General features: G+C 35.2%; 1 protein-coding gene across 5 annotated transcripts in view; it reads left to right on the forward strand.

Annotated features, from left to right (window-relative positions):
- The window catches only part of LOC149785237 (uncharacterized), a 226185-nt gene that overhangs the window by 67714 nt on the left and 134661 nt on the right, over positions 1-23810 (forward strand). For all 5 annotated transcript variants that reach the window (XM_089979066.1, XM_089979072.1, XM_089979070.1 and 2 more), the window contains one exon: positions 17972-18082. The gene's annotated coding sequence lies outside the window, so the exon portion shown is untranslated. The remainder of the gene's footprint in view (positions 1-17971; positions 18083-23810) is intronic.

The following is a 23810-nucleotide window of genomic DNA, read 5'->3' on the forward strand; positions in this document are numbered from 1 at the left end:
ATTTAGACTTTCCTTGTGTTGGGTTATCCACTTTGTACAGCCCAGTTTGTTTGATAGATCTTTCCTTGTCTCAGGTAAGAAACAAGCCTACTTTTCAATCATAAATAGGAAATGAACATGAAAGATACAATGAAATTATTAAGGTTTTGATGCTAACTAGATCTGCAAATGGGACAGAGGAATGACTACATAGGCTGACGGGTGGAATGGACAGGAAAAGGCAATAACCACCCTCTCCAAGTTTTATTTAGCAGGAGCACAGGAGTATACTATAGCCATGATTAGATTATTTACTGTAAATAATTTTGCAGACAGGGTACTTTCACAGTAAATTGAACAAGCATTCATGCAAACTGTATTCATGTCATGGCATTAATCGTGACCCATATGTAAACATACTAGGTGCAAAAAATCATATGAAAACCTCTGTTTCCATACAGTTTATTTTTTATTAGTCAGTCATGCCAAATAATGAGTTTTCAAAAGCTGGCTTGCATCAGGTAGCTTGCTTAAGTGTCATTTCCCATTGGTACACCCGTTTAATCTGTACTGTATCATGAGATGATTTCTTCACTATATTATACTGTAAGCCATAATAATGTATTTAACTTGTAGTGAACATTGGGTGGTGATATTTCTGCTTTATGCCAGTGTATTGACATTTTGTAGTTGAAATTTTCTTGAAGCATTCATTCTAAGCCACGAAACGCATGCAGGTATGTTTGTGTACTGAGGCATAACGGACATATTAGTAATACTAAACCGTAACTTGATTTAATTATTGATCCTGGTGTTCTGTTTAAGTTTCCGTTGATCAACAGCCAGTATTGTGTGATCTGCAAATAAAAATTTCAAAAGATTTTTTGCCCCTTTGAAATGTTTTCTTTCAAGTCGGAATAATTTCTCTCGTTGAAGTGAAATGAAAATTCTCCATTTTGGATACTCAGGGAATAGAATGACTCAATAAACTGTATGTATTCATATGAAAGTGAACGACTGTCAAAATCACCAAAATGATTGGGAATTTTTCTAGATTGTACAACCTGCTGTGCTTGAATAAAATAAATATTCTTATTTGTTTGAAGTATTGATCAGGGTAAATTTATACAGTGTATATACTTATAATAGAGCATGGGATTTATTAGCTACTTTAAGTACATTTAGAGACTTATACAAAGACTGGTGAAAGACTGTACATTTTGCAGTAGTTGAATGGACCACCATCATTTGCTCTTTGATCTTCAGTTATGAAGACGGCTGAAATGTAGGCACCTGCATGTGTCACACGCCACTGCTAATTGTGTTGTTGGTTTTTTTTTATTGTTTTTTTTTTTTTGGAGGGTGGTGGTGGTGGATGGTTCATTTGTTTGCCGTTGCTTTAGAATAACAAACAAACAGAAAATATTTGATTCTGCTTGTATCTACCTGCAAATATCCATTATTGCATGTGTGCATGTATTGTGTCATGTATCATTAGATGCTTATTAACCGTTTAAGACAAAATTTTATCTTTTGGCAAGATAAAGAATGTGATTGAGCTTGCAGACAAAAGAGTTAAAATTCTTCATATTGGAAAATATCTATGCATTTACAGTAAACCATCACTCTGGTAGAGCTTCCTTGATTGATTTGTTAAAAAAATTTCACTATCCTAGTTAGTAATCTTTGGATGTTGTTGTTATAGGGTTTAATGCCATTTTTCAACACAAGATAGGCTATACATGGCAGCCAGTATAAATAGTGGAGGAAGAACCTGGGAAAACACTGGGAAGAACCACCAACCCTCGAGAAGCTACTAGCAATCTTTCTCATGTACCCACATTGGCTGAGCCCAAAACTTGAACCCATGGAGACAGAGGTGAGATGGCAGTGATCCGTAACGGTGAGAGCTTTAGATCACTTGGCCACTCGGGTCCCCAATCTTGGGATGTTGTACTAGCTTCAAGTTTTATTTGTGCTCCCCAATGGAGATATTTAATAACAAGACTATAAAACTAATTTATCTCGAACTAGGCCTCTATCCTGTTGTCTTATGGCAATAGTTTCTTGCAGAAATAAATGAACCAAATATACAATATTTTTCTTGCTGATTTTTGTTGATGATTAGGGAATGTCATTTTGCCACATGGTTAGGAAATTGCACTAATAGTCACATGTCCTGGTGAACACACTGTAAAAACCTTTCAGTACTGGACATGTATCAAAAACAAGAAAACATTTTGAGAAACCTCAGAACAATTAATTTCTGAACATACTCAATTAAAAGCATTGGGAGACAATTTTCTAGGAAGCATCCGAAAGACCCGGATTCTTGGCCAACTCTTGTGTGTAACTTTTTTTCAAGTGGAGATTCTCAGATCCAGTTTTCATCATGTTGATTGATTGCCATGAAACTTTAATATTATGGTCATCACTAAGCCATTGGGGCAGTGAAAATTACCACGTCATCTATTATAATAGTTGGGAACTTGAAGCCATCACAAGTTCATATTCTCCTTAATGGTTAATTGATATATTTATGGTGTTAACTGAGTACTTACCAATGACCAGCAATCGGTGAGGTACAGTAAACACTTGGGTTGCAACTGGGCAGGTTTTATACCACATTTCCACTCAGTTAAATATACCGCTCATCCAATCATCAAGTAAATTTGTGTAATTATTGTCAAAACAGGCTTTGTATATATGGAACTAGACCGATGTAGTGCCCCCAAGCTCTGATCTCATTACTAGTGATAACAAACTGTATAGGATCTCAGGCTTGTACTGACCAGTTGGAAAAGGTTAAGACTGGCAGCTCAATGAATTATCCAGAATTATATAGAACATTGTGTTTTAATAAAAATTCAACACCATGTGGTGACAATTAAACATTTCAGTATTTTGCATTGTGCACAACCACCACTAAAACGACAAAAATTAAATGATCAGAGAATGATCACATAAGTGATGAAGAGAAAAGTCTCAAAGTACCAAAATGCTGGGCAAATGAATGCAAAAGTATGACCCAGGAAAGGCTGTTATGTTGTGCATTTTCTTTACATGATTTGGACAATTATGGCTACTTGATACATTGATGGGCGTAAATAGTGTCATAAATTGCAACTTCTTACACATAATGGCGGAGGGATAAGTGAAATTGGACCAGAAGTTTGGTTCCTTAGAAGCAGAATAAGTTGGCTTCTCTGAACAAGAAGATCTTAATGAGTGAAGTTTGATGACATCACCAAATTTGAATATTCCTTGCATGTTTATTCATTTGTGCATTACAGAATTAGCCATTCCTTGACAATTTGTAAGAAATTTCCAAAACCCTTGTTAAAGATGCTTGAACATGAACTTTCAGCTTTTTGTGAGTCTTGTTAGTGAAATAAAGTTTTTGCTGTTTTGAGTTGACACAAATGAAACTAAACTGGCTTCTATTTCATTTTAACAGGGTCAACAAAATTTAGGCAGGGGTAGTAAACTATTTATTAATTTATCCTGTACGTAGGAAAAAACAAATTCCATTATTGTGAGCCCACTGACTCTCTTAAATTGATGGTCATATGAACATAAGGTGTTTGCTAGAAGACTTCTTATGACGTCTTATGGGACCCTGAGTGGCTGAGTGATCTAAAGCGCTCTCACTGTTATGGATCACTGCCATCTCACCTCTGTCTGCATGGGTTAGAATCTCAGACTCGATCAATGAAGGTACGTGAGAAAGCTTGACAGTAGTTTCTTGTGGGTCGGTGATTCTTTCTGGGTTTTCCAGGGCTCTTCCTCCACTATTTATACTGGCTGCCATGTATAGCCTATCTTGTGCTGAAAAATGGCATCAACCCCTATAACAACAATAAAGATGTCTTATAATCATCATCTAATGGTGATCATATCAACAAATCATTGTCGTCCTTTTGATTGGCTTTATTAGTCACATAAACCAAAGCTTATGGGTTGGTGTGTTGTCTATCTTTCCATCTGTTAGCACAGGTTTTTTATGTCTACTGTGATTAAACTACTGTGAGGATTGTCATGAAACATAACACACATTTATCTCATGGTCTAATTGGTTATAAATGAATATGCAGCGCTTTGGACATCAATTGGTCTGAATGGATGGTCATATTAACATGGGGTTTTACTAAAAGATCTCCTTGGCCCTGAATGAAATTGGGGCAGAAATGTCCAATATGGCCTTTACTTCTTCTGAACAGAATGTCATATTGACATGGGGTTTTCACCAGAAGACTTCTTGTAATATTGTCGTCTTGGCCCAAAATTAAAAGGTTGCTATCTGATGGCCAATATGGCTGCCACAGTCACCATATTGAAAATCTTGACTCTACTCTTCCAGATAGGATGCTCATGTCACCATGGGGTTTCCACTGAAGTCTTCTTGATGTCTACTAGTTGGTCTTCCTGTAAATGAAAGTGAAAATGAAAATCTGGAAAATCTTGTTATTGCTACTCCTCATCAACTAAAAGTAATATTCACCAGAAAATGTTCTACGAGGCCTGGTTAGTCCTAAATAAAAATTGTATCACTGTGAGGGTGGAGTATTAGGGTTGGAATAAAATAATAAGAAACAGGCTTTTTTTTTTGTCTTTTAAGGTTGCAATTTGAAAGTTGTAATTATCACTCCGGTGGCTAAAGTAGTTAGAGTAATCGGCCTCAGATGCATGAGTTAGTGTGTTCTAACCCCTCCCAAGTCATACCAGAGTCTTACAACAATGGTACTAGCAGCTGCCTTGCTTGGTGCTCAGCAATGAGAGGTTAGTGTTAGGTCTGGACGGTCTGGTGTAAGGATAATGTGATTGAGTGGAACATGATGCTACATGTCTGCAACATGATGCCCCAGTGCTAGATATAAACTGCTACACTGCAGATATCATAGTGATATGACTAAAATTGTTCAAGCTACATTAAAAATATGTTTTTTAAAAAATATTAAATTATCCTTACATTTGTGTTCCTTCAATTTCAGGTTTTGTCATTTGGATAATTAGTGGTTATTGCCAACCAATTATTATAACGATGATAAAAGCTGAAAAGCACAGTATTGTTATGTTGGCATGGCATCCTGTTGGTATGAAGTAAAACTTGTATGTTTTGCAGTTATGTCTTTTCTCTCTCAGATTGTATTTAGAAGGGCACCAGACAAGAAACGGTCAATCATGCGATAAACTCAACTCCTTTGTAAAAGTAGTATTTTGTACAACTTTATTGCTCTAAGTATAATTTGATGTCATTTACCCACAAGACCTGGTGTGCTTTTGCTTTTGGACAAACAGAACAAAATTGAAGTATACACAGTGTGATGCTTACACTGAACTATGTCATATTCTATGAACTATGTTACTCTTATTGTATAAGTGTGTACAAAATAACACTCCAGGATCAAATATTACCCAGATTTAGTTGATAAAAAAATAAAGACTTGTTTGATACATCAGATGTTCTAATTTGTGTTTTATCTGCTTAGAAAACAATTGTTTTACTGTTCAATCTTAAAAACAGTAAATACCCCCCCCCTTCAATAGCAACCTCGTTCATTGTCAGAATTTGCATCTTGTGTTTCCAGTCATAGTTGTATTTCAATTATAATGTCTGTTTTGCAATCTGTTATAGTTGTTTGTTATCCTCTTTATTCTCATGCATGTGTACATTAATATATTTCCTATTTTTCTATCTTTTCTTGCATTCATGTTTTCGTTTATTTTCTTGTTGATTCTTCATTCATTTTATTCTTGCATCTATTCTTTCTACCAATTGATATGCGTCAACTTTGTCAGTTTCATCGTGCATTCCTTTTAGTGATAAGAATAGCTGGTGAAATCAAAAACTAAATGAATGGCAGCCTCAAGAATAATTTATATGAAAAATTGGCACATTGGAGGAATTCATGAAGTTGTTTTCAGTTTTTGTTGAGTGTAAAATATACATTATATGAAACTTTCATTCCTCTACTTTTTTAACACATTTTAAAGATTGTGCAAGTGAAAGGTTATCAGTAAACAAAATCTAGGTATTGTAAAGAATAAAAGTCATTACAGAATGTTGAGAAATGTATTTGTAGAAGATTAACTTTTTACATTCCTCTGGACTTACCAATATTTATATGTTCTATACATAAACTTTATGCTGAGGCATGTAGATTTGAAGGTGGCATTGCTTTAGAGTCTTTTGTAAATTTTGTTCAAGAAATATTTTTCTTTCATTCCATGATGAACACTATGCTTTTTTAATAAATTTGTCAAGATATTAAAGAAAAACATTGTCAAAAAAGATGTTACCAAAAAAGATGTTGCACACTTCCATCTTGAGAAAAAGCTCGATTTCATCACCAAGTCCACAATTTATACAGCTAGACAAAAGCTGATACTTAATGTCTAACAGTTATATGCAGAGAATTGCATTATAATATAGTGACCTTTTTTGTATGTATATTAGGACAGTAGCTTAAATTATTGGAAAAAAAGAATGTAAATGTGCAGAGTTGCACATAGAGCATGGGCTTGCTGGTTCCCGCATTTGTTTGTTCCATATCCCCCAAATCTTTACCCTGTGTGCTAGGGGTCAAAAGGATACAGCTGTGCTGTATAGTAGTATGATTCACAATATACATCCTACAAAATGATATATTATCACTATACATACAAATTTTATGGTCTTTATTTCTCTAGGAATTGGTGCCCTAATTTGTGTCTTAACTTGCTTGTTGTATTCTCAGCATACAGTTTACAGACATAGACTTTGCATCTATTTTTTTTGTTGCCATTCTTATCTATGACAAGATAACAGAAATAATTTCAAACAGAATACATGTTAGTTGTCAGTGATTTTAATTCAACCTTTTGGGTCATTTAAGACTGCCCCATTTGATCAGAAATATGACTCTTCTTGGTCACCATGCTCATTGTTTTCCAATACATGAATGCATTAAAAGTATCTTGTTATCAATTTCATATCTTCCTTAAACTTGGAAGAGATCATGATCTTATCTTCAAAACAGAAGAAACGGTGCAATTTCCTTATGAGGAAAACCTCGTCTAGAACAAATCTGACTGTGGGAGTAGACAAATACCCAAAAGTATATTGTACTTCCTGATATTGTAAATGAACTGACATGGCCACATACACTTGTTTTTGTTAGTGAAGAAAAAAAAATGTTGACAGCACAAATTTTTGCAAGCAGACAAACTTGTGCAGTCTGAAATCTGCCTTGTCACTGATTCGATGCTAAGTTTATTTATATTGTATGCACATTCAGTCACTGATTCAACATCTCAATATAAAAAAAGACATCCAAATTTGCTCCCTATGTGTGATTTATGTACTGTACAGATCATTTAATAATCACATTTGCATGAAGCTTCTCTGTTGGCCAATACTTCCTGTGTCCCCCGCAGTGAATAAACTACATTAAGTTCTGATCGAAGGTTATTGTTTACCCTGGACCGGAGCAAATAATAACCGCCAATGAGAATTCAGTGTAACAGTTTTAGCTGCATGACAAACCGAAGTTAACTTTTCAAATTCAACTCTAAATAGACAAAATACGAATCAAAAAAAGAAATTTAGTGTAAAATTGGTTATTATATAAGGAGTGATCTTGTTCAACATATTGGCAACATATTTGTAACATCTTATGCTAATCATACTGTTGGAATATGATAATTTGCCTAGAATTGGGTGTGTGTGTTTGACATTACAAACCAATTCAATTTGTGTTGCATTGTTTCTTTTTTTCTTCTCATTTTTATTGACAAAAATGAGTGCCTGTACCACAGCAGCTGTCATAGGTGATTTCTCAGTTTAAAGAACAAGGCAAACAATAAATAATTATTTATGACCCCTGAAGACGAAATTATATTTGCATATTGTTTTGTATCCATTCTCCCAACTCTTGTATTCGTAGCTTTACTGCAAAAATATAGATCCATCAATATATCGATGAATCATTTCACCCCCACTATGTGCCCTTGTGGGTGTACATTTTTGTCAGACAAAATTCAAAACCCTTTCATTAGTAAATGCCTACCGATGTCTCTTTTGATGTCAGCAATGTCCAAGGTTGCAAAAGATGGTAAAAGAATGAACTGATAATGAACATCCATTTTAAACAATGTATTTGTCAATGAAAATAGTTGGCTGAGTTGCAATATAAAGTGACTGCCTGCCTTTTGTATAACATATTTTTGATAATTAGAGTAACCCCAATGGCGTGGAAGATTTAATTCATTTTGAGATTGACAGTTTTTTTTGTGCAGATACACAAGTTGTCATGTGATTAATGGGTTGTTGCTTTAGAAAGTATATTAACATAGTTATTGATTATAATAAACATTGGGAGATACAGAGTGTACATGAAAGTAATTAAGAGATCAAGATCTTGGAGAGAACATTCCCATTTCAGGCTAACCAGAAATTTTTGAATTACTTGAGGACATGTGTTTTGTTTATTTAATTTGTATTGTTTGTTTGCTTTTTTAATTAATAATATTCTGAGGATAATTGTATTTTATACTTGACCTTGTCCAAAATCAAGTTTACTCTGTTTCTGGCTAAAGATGCTGATCATGTTTTTATTTTGGTAAACAAATAATATATAGCTAATATTTTTATAAGAGTATGGGTTAAATTTTAGGATCACTATCCTGGTCTGAGTCAAGGACCTTCTGTTTACATGGTTCTTTATTATAATTTTATTAACAGAATCTTCTAGAATGGAAATTCCCATTAAAAAAAATTTTTTGTTGTTAAAATGCTCATTGTAACCTAGGTCAAATAAAGGGTTGTATAATCATGTTTACTGGAAAAATTATTTATTCCTGCAATAGCAGCAGAAATCAGTCTTATTATTGTGTCCATTATTTCATTGGGTGGAATTTACTTGTTCAGATTATTTATTCACTGGAAATACAAAGTGCTCAGTTATATTCTTGGATAGAAACATTACATTGGAATTAAAGAGAATTCAGACAAGGATATTTTGGATTATATTTTTGATTCATCAAAAGACTGTTAGTACATTAGTACATTTGAGACTACAGGCACATCAACACTTCAACATTGCATCTTATTTGGAATACCACTGGAATTTAATTATAACTTTATTTGTTAGAACTGGTGATCAAACTTTTTGGACTATTTAGGATTTAATTTGCTATACTGTAAGTTCTTTATCAACTTTTCACTTTGGATTCTAGGGAAAAAAACGATTTATTGAATATTACAAAACTTGTTTGTTTTTGCTCTTTTCTATCCATTGTTTTCACGTGACATCACAAAACATGTGTAAATCCATATTCGCCATTTTGTTTCTAGAGCTACACAAACTGGCACCTAACAACATTGTTCATCCCACATAATTATGAAGGCATCACTCATTTTGTGTGCAAAGAATATAATATAACATCACATTATATTGTGCATGTCAACCACACGAGACCCGATGCACCACTTTTCTCCTTTTTTTATCAAGTAAAACATTGAAATTTCAACCATCTTTGTTATTCTTTCATAAACAAATAAATTCACCAATAAACAGACATATAAACAAACAGATACACAAACAAGTAGAAACATGTAATGATTTTCAATTTACATGGGCTGAAATCAATAATTTGATTATAGTTCAAGTTATAAAAAAACAACTGTTAATATATATTTTCATATTTTTAAAAGTATTTTATAAATATTCGGTTTTGACATTCGGTACAAAGTCATTCTTCGTTTCGTTTTAATAGACTTAAGAAGAAATTTCTTTGAATGGTTATCGCTTACATTCAGTATCATCCTACGTCTATAATCTTCACCACAAATACAATATTTGACCCTACATATTAAAACTGGTTTGTCAGTGATCTTTGGCACATGCACGTGTTTGCAAAAAGGATTTCATAATACACATGCTATGAAATTTTATTTCTGTAACTGTTATTGTATCCCGATGATCATTGTCCTGAATTACTCTTTCAAGGTGACAAGCTTAGGGTCAAAACACAAAATATTTTTTTAGAAAGACAATATTGTCTGTTTGTATAAAAAAATAACTGCATTTCTATTTGATAGCAGTATGCACGATTATGGTTCAACTTCACTCTTCTGTCTTTAGATATAAACCAGGGAACTTATTATTTTTTTGTGTGCTATAGGGGCACATAATTTTAAGTATAATCTATGTATCATTTCTATTAAGTAAATATCCTAATCGACAATTAGATATGAGTAATATCATGAATATACATGATTACTCCTGTTGATAATGTTTGTTAACTCATTCGGCGCCAGCAGTTTTCAGTATCTCTGCTGATATGCCTCAGAAGCACAAAGCTGTGTCTAGCTGCTTGTGCCCCATAGTTTTTACCTGTTTGAAAACATCGTGCACATGCATTCACTCTTACCTCAATTTCTCTTCTTATATCCAAACAAAATCCACGAAATTTTCACCATTTATTTCAAATGAATTTGTTGACACATTGGTGAAATTTTTTTCCTATTTGTCGAAGTCTTTCACAACTTATTTATACAGTATTTACAAACTTATGTGCAATGTTTATCCGCAAGAACTCCGTCATCATCGCTGTCAGCATCATCATCTTCGACCGATTCAATCTCAGAAACTTCTATGTCCAAATCTAAATCTCACAAAATATTCAACTGCTGAACATATATTTCCTCAGCTTGCTCAATAATTTCAAGATCAAACCCGAGAAACTCCACATTTTTGTTCTCATCAAAAATCGTTCTTCCGTCCGCCATCATTTACAATTTTTCATGAACAGAACACATGTAGTTAAACCGCTTTCAAACTTTAGCCCTTAGCTTCTGAACAATTCAAGTTTCCACAAATGAAAGTAAAATCATTTCTAATTGGTTAAATAGTTGTTTAGTTCTTGTAATAAAACGTTTCTAACCAATCAGAGACGTTGTATCTAACACACATTCATCACGCCTGGAGACGGGATCGGCCATTGAATGCAGTAAACAATTCACGACTACAGGTGGGATCGGCCAATGAATGCAAAAACTGGATCACGCCTACAGACAGGATCGGGGCCAAATGAGTTAAGCACTCAAAATGGTGGCGCAAGATACACGCTCGTTGCATTATGGGTGTTTGCGTACACAATCGTGACATCTTTGAAAACAACCCATTATATAGTTTAACTTGTTAACCTCTGGAGGTTTTTGTCGTTTTTGCCTGAAATGCTTGTAGGAAACACATTTTGTGGGCTATTTCTGAATACATCCTAATACATCAACTTCCTAATGATTTCCCATTAACCTAATGCCTAGTTGTGCTAGAAACATCGTTTTTTCATTGCACATGAACAGGAGGGTAAAAATTTTACTTTTTTATTTGCTTAAAGGAGACCAGAAACCAATGGAAATATTGGATAATAATAAAGGTACTATAGCAGTAAACCTTATTCTGAAGTATCATCTGCGACCGAAATGCCAATATTAAAATATTGGCCTATCTTCTAGGAGCTGAATTTCCGTGACCTCGTATGCAAAATTTCCGCGCCTATTCGGTTACTTTCGGGATGTGACGTCATAGTAGCGACTCCAGCAGCCCAAGTGGGAGTTGCCAGAGTAAAAGACAATACCGTTTTGCGTTGCTTACGGGTGTAATAAAACATTAAGAAAAGCCAGTGGACAACATTTTTTTTTTTCTTTTCCGAAAGATAAAGGCATACTGAAAGAATGGATACATTATTACAGACGAGTCGATTTCAAAGCAACACCATACAGCCCTATGTGCTCGTTACATTTCTCAAAGAACTGTTACGACAGGGATTCTGAAAAAATGGCAGCTCAAGGATACGCAAATGCTAGGCTTAGACAAAAGGTTGGCTCTGTTCCAGACATAACGTTGAATATTTTAAATCCTGGGAAAAGTGTTGAACGTGCGAGTTACGAAAATAGGCAGAAGGCCGAGTAAGTGACCACAAAATGCAACAATCAATTCACAGATCTTTTATCTACACCAGCAGTGCTAAAAATAAATCGGATAGCCCGACACCCTGGGTCCCTCTGGTTTTAGTTCCGGCCCATCCTGTATTCAAAATGAGGTGCCCGTCAGGCTTGTCGAAACAAAAATTGTTTGCCTGAGGAAACTTTGATCGCGCTGGTGAAATTAGTAAATGTATTTTCAAGATGTTGACATGCATGCCTTAACACGGCACAATCTAAATCAAATCAATACTGTCCAAGGTGAAATTTAGATTTGATTTTAATCAAATGGAGGCTTTGCAAAAAATAATATTCTAAACCTGTCGTGTTTCGAGAAAACACAATTTTCAGTAATCTTATAAAAATTACAAATTTAAAAAAAAAATCATTGTATACATGTAGTATGTATAAACGGTAATCTGTAATGATTGGAACTGATATAAAATTATTCCTTGGGCAGTTTAAATAACAGCGATTAAAAGAAAAGAGGTCAAAGTTTCACATTAAATGGCTGACAATAGAAACTGGGGGGGGGGGGACTATTGACCCAACCCCTTGCCCCAATGTGCGAGCGCCCATGGGACGTACCTTTTCTCCACGTGATACGCCTTATTATTCTCCCAGGACAAGCCCATTTTGCATATTCTGGTCAGCTCTGGCTAAATTGCAAAATAGCTAAAGTTTTGATTTAAGTATGCAAACAATAAAGCTGATGTGACCGTTCCGGTGGCCTAGTGGTTAGAGCGTCCGCCTCGGATGCGGGAGGTCGTGGGTTCGATCCCCGGCCGAGTCATACGAAAGACTTTTAAAATGGTACTAACAGCTGCCTCGCTTCAGCATTAAGAGGTTAGTGTTAGGACTGCGTTCAGCATTAAGAGGTTAGTGTTAGGACTGGTCGGCCTGGTGTCAGGATAATGTGACTGGGTGGGACATCATGCTACATGTCTGCGGCATGATGCCCCAGTGCTAGACATCACTATAAACTGCCACATTGCAGACATCGTAGCGATATGACTGAAAAATTGTTAAAGCTACGTTAAAAATCAAAATCACATCACGTCACAATAAGCCGATGTGACTGATGAACATATTCCATCCTTGCATTGATCTTGTGAAAAGGACTGCCCTTCGGACATACTTCAAAGAAACCCTGTTCGACAGTGTGTGTGCGTGTGTGTAAGCACCAGCAATTGATTGCCAAAATAAACGATGCCTATTTTGTTGTTACTTACGATGCCATGGACTTCAGGTTTAAGTCTTAATGCATGTAACACTGTTTGCTGAACAAAATATTTATTCACAATTAGTTCTTTAGGGCCACATATACTGCATGGTATATTTTGTTTTATTCCTTTTAATTTAATTATGGTAATTAAACTTTACATATACGGTCGAGGAATGTCAGGTGTTAACTGGCCGAGTTTCTTTGGCGGAAATGGAGATGCGATTTTTGTTTGCAGAGAAAATTTCACAGTGATCATTCATTTAAGCTAATTGGTGACAATTGTATTCTTTTAATTTTGTTATACTATAGTACTGTTGTAGTTGTTTAAAAACATCTGAAATTTACTTGAATAATGTTTAATTTTCACGTTCTATTTACTGAAGAAAAAAAAAAAAAAAAATGTTGTGTGATATTAATTATTTCGTCCAGTGCCGGATTTAGACGTGTGTGCGTGTGATTTGAATTTTTAACGTAGCTTTAACAATTTTTCAGTCGTATCACTACGATGTCTGCAGTGTGGCAGCTTAGACTGTGGATTGCATACGTTATATCTATTTATAAACGGTTTGGGGTTGGTTTTTTCTTCATCTGACAAATGAAAATTGACAGACATAATGTAATTATCGGGACTTCGCTGCGAAAAATTTAGAGATATTACGAGATTGAGATGTAGATGAGGAAATACCCCCAAAATCAGGAGGTTTTTCTCCCGGCTTGAGAGTTGACAGGTATGAACTGTCCGGGCTTGTGGAATTTCAGTCAGGGCTTGAGTTTATTTAAGTCACCTGCCCGGGGCCTGTGCCTAAAAAAATTCTTTTAACACTGACCAGTACAGTACATAAACTATTATATCAGACTGCAGATTCAAGTTTTGAATCTGCAACCCAAATGTGGTCTCCTTCCGTCTGCCTCGCTCGCCAATGTTTATGTTTGTATTCGAGGACTGGCTAGTATTGCGTCACGGTACCACGTGATCTGTCATCTCATTAAAACTCGGAAAAACTCGGCAATTTACGGAATCGTGGTATCTTCCATGCAATAAAATCACTACCCACTTACGATATTTAATTTATAAACATGTCAGTCGAATTAAAATCTGTAGAGAATTACATACGTAGAAGGAAAATTTTGATTTCTAGTCTCCTTTAATGGACCCGTCATTTTTATATTGAGATCACTCTTTATTCCAGATGCCCATCTTATCCTACTCTTTGCAAAGGTTCATCTGTCTGTGTGCACTTCAGACTGGTCTGCCTTAGATCTGAGGCCAAAAAGTTTAAAAATCTGGACACAAAGTAGGATTCTGACCACAGGTGAATTTAGGCTGAACAAAAATCAGGTCCAAAAATTTTTTGTTTTTCCCTCTGTATTTTGTAGTACAACTAGAAATTCCAGATTTTTTGGTATCATTGTAGAGCTACATCTGCCTACCTTTCTATACTACCACTCACTTTAGTGTATCATACATGACCTTGATGCTACAGAGCTCAGCAGTAGGCTACTACCTCCTGCTACTTAAACGCGGCACCAGGGGTTAATGAGTTAAGACCATAAAGTTGTAGTAACATGATAAAACTTTTATTACAGTAATGCAGGTGTTCAAGGAAAATATGAAAAAAGGTGAAGGTAGCCAAACTGTTGAATTTGTGTAGAAACTTTACTGCTTTATGTGCTATTATCTTCATTTGACCTCTAAAATGGTGCATGTCTGCCAGATTAGGAAGAGAGACGGTGTCCCCCCCCCCCACTTCTGTGTGCAACACAGAATTTATCTTGATTTGCACTTGTAGGGAGATGACATTGTAACTTTCCTTTTGGTTGTATAACAGTGACTTTCTGTTAGGCTGTAAAGTAATTTCGCCCAGAGAACATTATCTTCAGTTAACTCTGCATATTAGAAAATTTGGATGCCATATTGCAAAGTTTGTCATTCGATTTAAGACTACTGGCTATTTTTTGGTATGAGGTCATGATGCATTGCATCACATCTGACAAGTTTATAACCTGTCCTATTTTATTGACAAGGTTTTGAAAATATTAATAAAAGTTTTATTATGTTGATTCCATAATGTGTGATTTTTAAATAAAAATATTTAATGTTTCAAAATTAGTTTAGCCTATCTTTATATGTAATTATTTCTGACATTTGTGCGATCCCTCTACAGGGATGGTCCTGGCTTTTAAAAAGTTGTTGCAAAAAATATCGCCAACCTCAATATTTTGTCGCTATTTTTCAAAAAATGTTGCCATAACAAGTAGTGAATTATTTTCCATGTCTGTTAATGTAATAGGCAATGAAAACTGAAAAAGATGGGATACTTATTACTTTATTGGCAACAAGCAATACAGCCATAATATTACAAAATAAATCATTAAATGACTGTTTTGCATTACTTCCATGGTCTTTGCATCCCGCATCACCGTTAGTGCATAGGTATGACTGTTATCACCTGAAATAAATGCATTATCAAATGTAAAATATCTACTTTCCTGACATCTACAGTCTCTCTCTTTTTTTAATAGAAACGTCAGGTATTAAGCAGATCTATATTATATTATTTTCCAAACAAAAAGTTTTGTAATGAACATTAGTTAATGATGTTTTAATACTAAAATCCTGTGGTCGTACTTTCCAATGTAAGATAAGTGACGTGTAATGTGACCATTGATTTCATGCATTCAGGAATTAAATTGCCCCCCCCCCCCCCCGAGCTAGCTTCACAGAGTACATCTCTGTCAACCAGGAGTTCAGAAATTTATTTTTGCCGTGCTTTACATGCTTTGCTTGTACTGAATTGCTTACCACTATTAAACTAAAAGAAGGAAGAAACATATCATAGAGCATATGTGCCCCCCCCCCCCCAAATAATTTGGAATAAATCTGTTCTTTGGTAAGCAGTGTTATATGCATATACGAGTTAAGGAAATAAGGTGGGATATAAAATGTGGGAAATAGTTATCACATGTATGGTAGCTTGAGACCACATTTGAACTGTTCAATTCACACCTGTTTTAGGCATTGTTAGTTATAACAAAAAAAAGGACTTTATTTGTCAATCAGTTGCTAGTGTTTTTACTCACCGTAGAACAGGAGGTTTCTTTGAAGTATGTCGAAGAAGCTTGAGTCTAACCTTTAGCAATTGTGCAGTTTGTTCACAGCTGACTAAATATAAAATGGAGGCATGTTTGGGGAGGGGGTATAATGCTCCACATGGAGAAACAGCGTGGTTTTTTTTTTATTGTTGAGAATTTCACATGTATTGGCCCACGAAAAGTCTGTGAATATTTAGTGAAACCAATGATTAAATATGCTGCAAAAAACTTCCTGATGGTAGTTCACAATCTGCGTGCTTTTGGATTCAATCTCTCAGCTTGGTTTTTGAAAAGATCTATTTTTCACATGACATGCTAGAATAACTGATTGGTGTTAACTAAATTTGTTCAGTGACTATTAGAATTCTTTGGAAATCTTTCTGTACATTTGAAACTTCAACACAGAAATGGCATTTTTCATTGGAACATATTTGGATTTCTTGGAATTATTGGAATTGAAAGGACTATTAGGAAATAACAATTCACTCACCATGCTGTAAGCTAATTTAATTCTTTCACTCCTGTGTTATTTTTAATTGTGCAAAACTTGTTTGTTTTGCTATTTCTTGTTGCGTAGTTTAAGTCTCTGGAGTCGTAACATGGGATTGATGGCAAAAGTAAAAGATCGATGAGCAAAATTGCCATATATTACTTACCCAGCCTGGATTCCTGTTTGGTGACACACTCCATCAAAATATCATAACCAGTTGTAAATGAATTGACAACTTGTGCCTTGATACATATAGCACACAACATCTGCTTTAACTTTGCATCCTATCTCAGCCACGTACGCCCAAGTTTTCAGCTGTCGAGAAATTGTTGGGAACCTTTGACCCATTCATCATGATGTGCTGTTCAACTTTAAGCATTACTACCATCACTACATGTAGATAGGTGATGTTGGACTGTCAGGTATAACATCAGGTTCAGTGACTGTGTTGTCCGATGAATTTGCACTAATCCAAATGCTGTTAATTTTGTTAACTTACTCTTAGGATGAGACGATGAACACACAGCGTCTATCTTGCATGTACCCATGATAAAGTTGCACTGTTGACAGTATATAATTCTGATTGAGATTTTTTCCATTTGCTTTGTATTTATACACAGCAGTTGGTACTTCAAAAGGTAATCAGTTTTCTCTGAAGTTTCAGCAAAACTATTTTATTACCGGTAGTACTTCAGAGGTCGGTTGCTTGTAGGTATAGTCCAATAGGATGACTGAGTGTATCACAGCGTACAGTACTGTGGCCAGATGTCAACATAAGTGGATTATGATGTAACAATGCACTGTAAAAATGGGTTTGTCAATACGAAGGATTTGTTTATGTAACAGATTTCAGTGCATTGTGTATCCAAGTTTGTGGCTTCCTTTTGTGGTCTCTTTGAATGTCTTCATGCCAAATCCATGATTGTATGTACAAATTAAACAACCCAAAAGGTTGTCTGCAAAAAAATAGCCAGATGGTATATTTTGTCGGCAATAAGGAAACAAAATCGCAATTAGTGACATTGGCGAAGCGCAGAATGGTCCCTGCCGCTATAGAAAGGCCACACCTCCTAAAAAGTCTCATTTCTCTACAGAGGCGGCCTTATAAAAGGGAGACAACTGTGGTCTTGCAATCTTCTCTGTAAAATCAATTTCAACAGTGATTGCTCAGTGGTCACTCTTAACATTTCTTAGATGCTTTTTTTTCTATTTTCAGGAAGCAATCATTATGATGTATTTTGTGCCATGTTTGAATTCACTTTGTGCCTGCTAGTATTAAAACTACCTGCATCAGAGTTAAACAGCTTAAAAGCTTCAAGACTTACAGGTAAGTTGATTACTTTCACTAGAGTGAAAACTTGTGCTAGATTGGAATCCAGCTGTTACCACATTTTAAAACTTGGCAAGCAGTACATATGATGAAAAATCTGTTCAAACTTTGCACTAACATATAACTCGAGCTCATGGACAATGAAACATACTCTTGTTGAGCATGTTGACTTCCACCATGTGAGATGTGACTTCCACCATGCGAGACAAAAGTTTATTTTTATATGAACTTGATGAAGAATCTGTCTGATGATCTGTCATCCTTGAACATGTTTTACCTTTTAAGAGTATGTGGTTTATATAACAGATTTTGACCATGTTTTAAGGATTTTACTTTTGTTACCTTTATGTTCTATTGTATAAACCTTAAACCGAATTTTATTTTCTAACTAAGCCTCTTATATTTTTATCTTGCTCTTCTTATAGATTGGTGCAATGCTTCATTTTTACATTTTTTAATTTCTAGTTGGCACCATAAAGTCACTGTTGTGCTGAGGTACCATTAAATGCTATAGTACAGCTTATTAAAGTTTCTGAAAGCCCACATGTCACAGTGGGGTGGAGAGGCAGTAAAGAAGATTAAGCAGAAAGAAATCCTCCACTATCTCTCTCTCTCTCTCTCTCTCTCCTAGTGGAGTTGCTGCAATGGCTCATGGATAGCTCTGCACATCATACTTTCTGGTGGAGTCCTCATGGATGAACACAATGGAGTGGACATGGTCATTATAAAATGGGTGTGGTTTACTGTGTATCACTGCTGCAAACATACTCTAAAGAGGTTCATTGAGTAAGAAGGGGGCCCCGAGTGGCCGAGTCGTCTAAAGCGCTCTCCATCATGGATCACTGCTATCTGACCTCTGTCTGCATGGATTTGAGTCTTGGGTTCAGATAATGTGGATATGTGAGAAAGCTTGCCGATAGCTTCTCGTGGGTCGGTGGTTCTTTCCCGGGTTTTCCCAGGTTCTTCCTCGATCACTAATGCTAGCTGCCATGTATAGCCTATCTTGTGCTGAAAAATGGCGTTAAACCCTATAACAACAACGACAACACCTGAGTGAGAGGCACTGCTTTATTTACATTATCCCTTTTGGGATCAATTTGCATTCATTCTGATTCCAAAAAAAACAACAAGTTAGCTGATTATAAACACGTCATAGTTCTGATAAAGATAATGTAATAGATATAAAGCCAAATCAAATTTTAGATAATGTAATGACAATACCTCACAAACTGTATTAATAATATTCATTTTTTGTAATGAGTCTTATTTTTTTCTTTCAATATTATGGGAATGTTTTTCTCGTGGAATGTACAGACGCATTCATTTCTTTATTTCTTTTGCAGTTCATGCAGTATACTTTATTAATCATGATATAAAAGTCAGTGATATTGCACTCTCTTCAGTGAAAAGAATGATAATGAAAGATAAACATCAGAAAAATTAACAACAAAATTGCATTCATACCAATAGTTACCCCAGGCATGAAATCTCTTTAACATAATGCACAATTTCTTCTGACATCCAATCACAGGATAATAGAAGGGTAATTCAAACTTTAGAAAGCATATTCCCTACAGGATTTGCATCAGTAAACAAAAACTCAATTATTCCTAAAAGCTAACTGAACATGTACTGTTCCAGCAATATAAAGACCATGATGAAGTTAAGTTCACTCATGTACAGAATTTTAATATGTGAAGAAAAAAAGATGCATTCATGGACTTTATAGCAGGGTCAGTTCATAAACATATGTTTGACTCATTCATTCATTCATATATATATATATATATATATATAAATAATGAAAATTTCCAAAGAACTTAACAGTTGGAAGGGCTTTCCCGCAATTTATGAAACACATGTAGTTGAGATAAACAAAGATGGATTCTGATTCAGATATGAGCAACTTTGAATGGTTTAGTGCAAGCAATATTGAAGATCATTGTTAGAAAATGGATCAGCTATTGATATTAGTCCCGTTTCAACACCAGATGTAAGAGTCTTTGAATCGGAGGACGAGGAGGACATAGTCCCACTTGCACAATGGAGTTATGATCTTGCCGTGTTCAAGATCAATGATTTTGATTCTCGTGTTGGTTCAGCAATCAAGCTTGGACCACTAAGTAATGTGAAAGATTTTTTTCTCAAGTTTTTTTTCCTGAAAGTCTGGTGGAAAAGCTTGTGAAAGAAACAATTATGCCAAGAAAATGGGGGACCAAAAGCAGGACCTGAAATGGCATGAAACCAGCGTCATGGAGACGTGAGCATATATTGGAATATACATTGGCATTTATGTATGGATAATGACTGTTTTGAGAGGTACCACTCTCAGCTTTGTAATTAGAGTGTGGATTTCATTCATGTTTGTACATGTACATATGTAAATATTGGATTTATATTTTGGGATTCAAAATGGTTTACATGACTGGGATTTCTTGTATGATGGGATGGGATGTAGGAGTATATAAAGTAGAAGTATATAAATAACAGACACTATTCCAGGTAAGCTGTTTTTCTTTCACTGAAATCCAGCAAAAACTAATGAAATAATGAATATAACTGTTACCATGTTTTTATTGTCAGTTTCTGTAGTCAACCTTGATGCTCTAGTACATAGCCTAGCAACCAGCCTCAGTTGTCTCAGTAACTGATATGATAGCACTCTGCAGTAGTGAAACTGCACAACAGCTGTAGTAGCTAAAGGGTTGAAGGGCGAAATTGTCTTCAATTTCTAAATATTCTTTTTGGCTGGTGAGCATCAGTCCCATCAAGGGACTCTTTGTTTAATGTTCTGTTAAGGTAAAGCTTAAAAAAATTGCCAAAAGATGCTTTAGTGATGAATGTTTTTGTTGTGGGGTTTAATGCCATTTTTCAGCTCACAATAGGCTATACATGGTTGCCAGTATTAATGGTACAGTAGTGATGAATGATAAAAACAGTAGTCAAGAAATCTCTTTGTTAACATGTCTCTGAAATACTTTGCAATAAAACTTTTTCCAGTTCTATGGATGGGGTCCAAAATTTTATTTCGTGGAATCATCTCAGATAGTAGACTTTTTAACGAGTTTCATAATTCTTTGCACATATCATTCTTTTATAATGTTTTTTTCAATAAGAATATGCTGAAATGTAGTATATCTGGTGCTGTGTTGCTACATTATTTTGCCGCATACCAATGTCAGTCTTGATTTGGCTATGTCTGCCCCCCCCCCCCCCATTCACTTGGAGGGTATACTGGAATTAGCTTGTCTGTCCATCCATCTGTAACATTTTCATTTACTAAATAAATATTGCCTCAACTCTTATAAGACATCTTTATGAAACTTGATATGCTTTTGTAACATGACTAAACATTGTCTTCAACAAAACCAAATCTGTCCAATCAGCAATTAAAGAATTATCGCAGTTTTAGTTTCAAATTGTGTCCATCCATTGGTACATAACATTTTTCTCCAGTAACTATCTCCTGAAATGTTTGATATATCTTCATTAAACTTGGTATGATTTTATATAGTGGCACAAGCTTGTGTTCCATGTAACATTTGCCTTTGCCAGCCTCTTTTAAATCCCTTAACATACATTTTTTATAAGACTTGGTATCTGTATTACGTTGAGTTTATATCACATATGATACAAGAATGAGCTTGGGTAGGTTATTACTTCTTGTGTGGGAGTATTTCATGAGCAGATTATTACTTCTTGTGTGGGAGTATTTCATGAGCAGATTATTACTTCTTGTGTGGGAGTATTTCATGAGCAGATTATTACTTCTCGTGTGGGAGTATTTCATGAGCAGATTATTACTTCTTGTGTGGGAGTATTTCATGAGCAGATTATTACTTCTCGTGGGAGTATTTCATGAGCACTCTTTCACTGACAGATCAACTTGATTTGCTCGTCTGACACATGAGTTTTAATTTTTTTTTACATTTGCAGTTTTTAAATTTCTTGGATAGATTCATCTCCTTAATTTTGAAAAAAAAAACGAAGATGATTTACAGTAAAGTAAATATTTTCATTTGATGGTCAGATTGTGTGAAATGTGTAGGGGATAAAAAGTTTTCCTTTCATAACAGAGACTGGCAGTTAAATGATTATTACTACACTAATGCTGATATAATTACATAGAATGGGTACAGCAGCTAGACAGCATGTAGGTCATAGAGATTCTTCCTTCTTAAAACCATTCTAAAGAGGCAAACACATGAAGACTATTGCAGGCAATTAAAAGCCTACATTGCATTTTGGTGCAGAGCTAGGTCTGTGAAAGTGATGTTTGGCACAAGTTAGATAAATCTCTAGGAAAAGAAAAACTTTTCCTAGGTAGGGGGAGGCATATTTTAAAACTTGTGCCAAATCATCCTAGACATCTTGATTGTTAACAGCTAGAAGATATTGTCATATCAGTGTGTTGCTAGTGCATCCTCACTATAGCTTTCTTCTGTATTTATTTTTCTAAACCACTGCCTGCCATGTGTAATACAGAATATCCATTGTATTAGTGTCTCAATATATATTCCCCCATTACAATGCTTCTCATCTGACTGTGATTTTTCAGGGATTTTCACATAGGTATAATTTTCACAATTCCTGGTCTGGCATTTTTGTAAAGGATTGATTTTCAATATTAGGGTGGGGTAGTGGTGGGCAGTTTTTATATGGAAGCATTATCTATAAATAGATCTCTTATTGTATGTTTCAGCAGATGTGTTACAAATCACATTAGATTAAACTTGGTTTTTTATCGTCATCATCAGCACCAAGCCAAAGAAACAAAACAAACCACTGAATACCAGAAATTGTATGACCGCAATTGTTAAACCGCGCCAAATGCAGTTGCAAAAATGCTTTTAATAATAAGATAATCAATGAAAGCATCTTATTGCTTAGTTGCAAAAAGTCACTTATTTAGCACTTGATTTACAGGTCATGCACTTAAATGAGCAGTTTTAGGACTGGTCAGTCTGGTATCAGGATAATTTGACCGAGCGTGACATGATGCTATGTGTTTGCAGCATGAGGCCATAGTGCTAGACATAACTATAAATTGCCATACCGAGACATTGTCGCAATATGTATAAAATTGTTGAAGCTACATGAAAAATCTAAATCAATCACACACACATAGACACACAGATTTTGTTCATTGATTGGATGAATTGTTTCTGAATCAACATTGAAAGACAGTTCATTTTGTGGCATGCCTGATCTCCCCTTTTGACCTTGGGCTCAACATACACTTCCTAGACTTCTTTTTTTTTGATTAGTTTGAGTGCTGGTTTTTTTTATATGGCACAGCAACACAAGTGTATTTAGTGTGATGATAATTTGAGTATGTGCTTGCCCAGGGACACATCATGGTAACAGATCTTGGCTGATCCATTAGTTAAATTCTAACTGAATTCTTGTCACACTGTGTAGCAAAGAATTTTGCATAACAGATTGGAGGGATGGGAAAACCCATTTGATGCTAGGTATGAATACAGTGTTACTTACCTTCATTTGCAGTTTGGTCTATACATTGTCTCATTGCCCATGGTATGCCATTTGGGGGGCATTATCTGGTCAGTACCACTTTTGATAGGATTCTGTGCCTTGACAGCTTGATGACTTCACATGAAATTTTGATTGTAACTGGCATAGCTAAAAAACATTCAACATATTCTGATGCAATTTTGTATGACCATTTTCTGTAAGACTTGCTTATGTGCCTTATATGGGGTTG

This window comes from Sinohyriopsis cumingii, chromosome 13 (assembly GCF_028554795.1).
Source record: "Sinohyriopsis cumingii isolate HCF-2022 chromosome 13, ASM2855479v2, whole genome shotgun sequence".
In the NCBI taxonomy this organism is placed as follows: Eukaryota; Metazoa; Mollusca; class Bivalvia; order Unionida; family Unionidae; genus Sinohyriopsis; species Sinohyriopsis cumingii.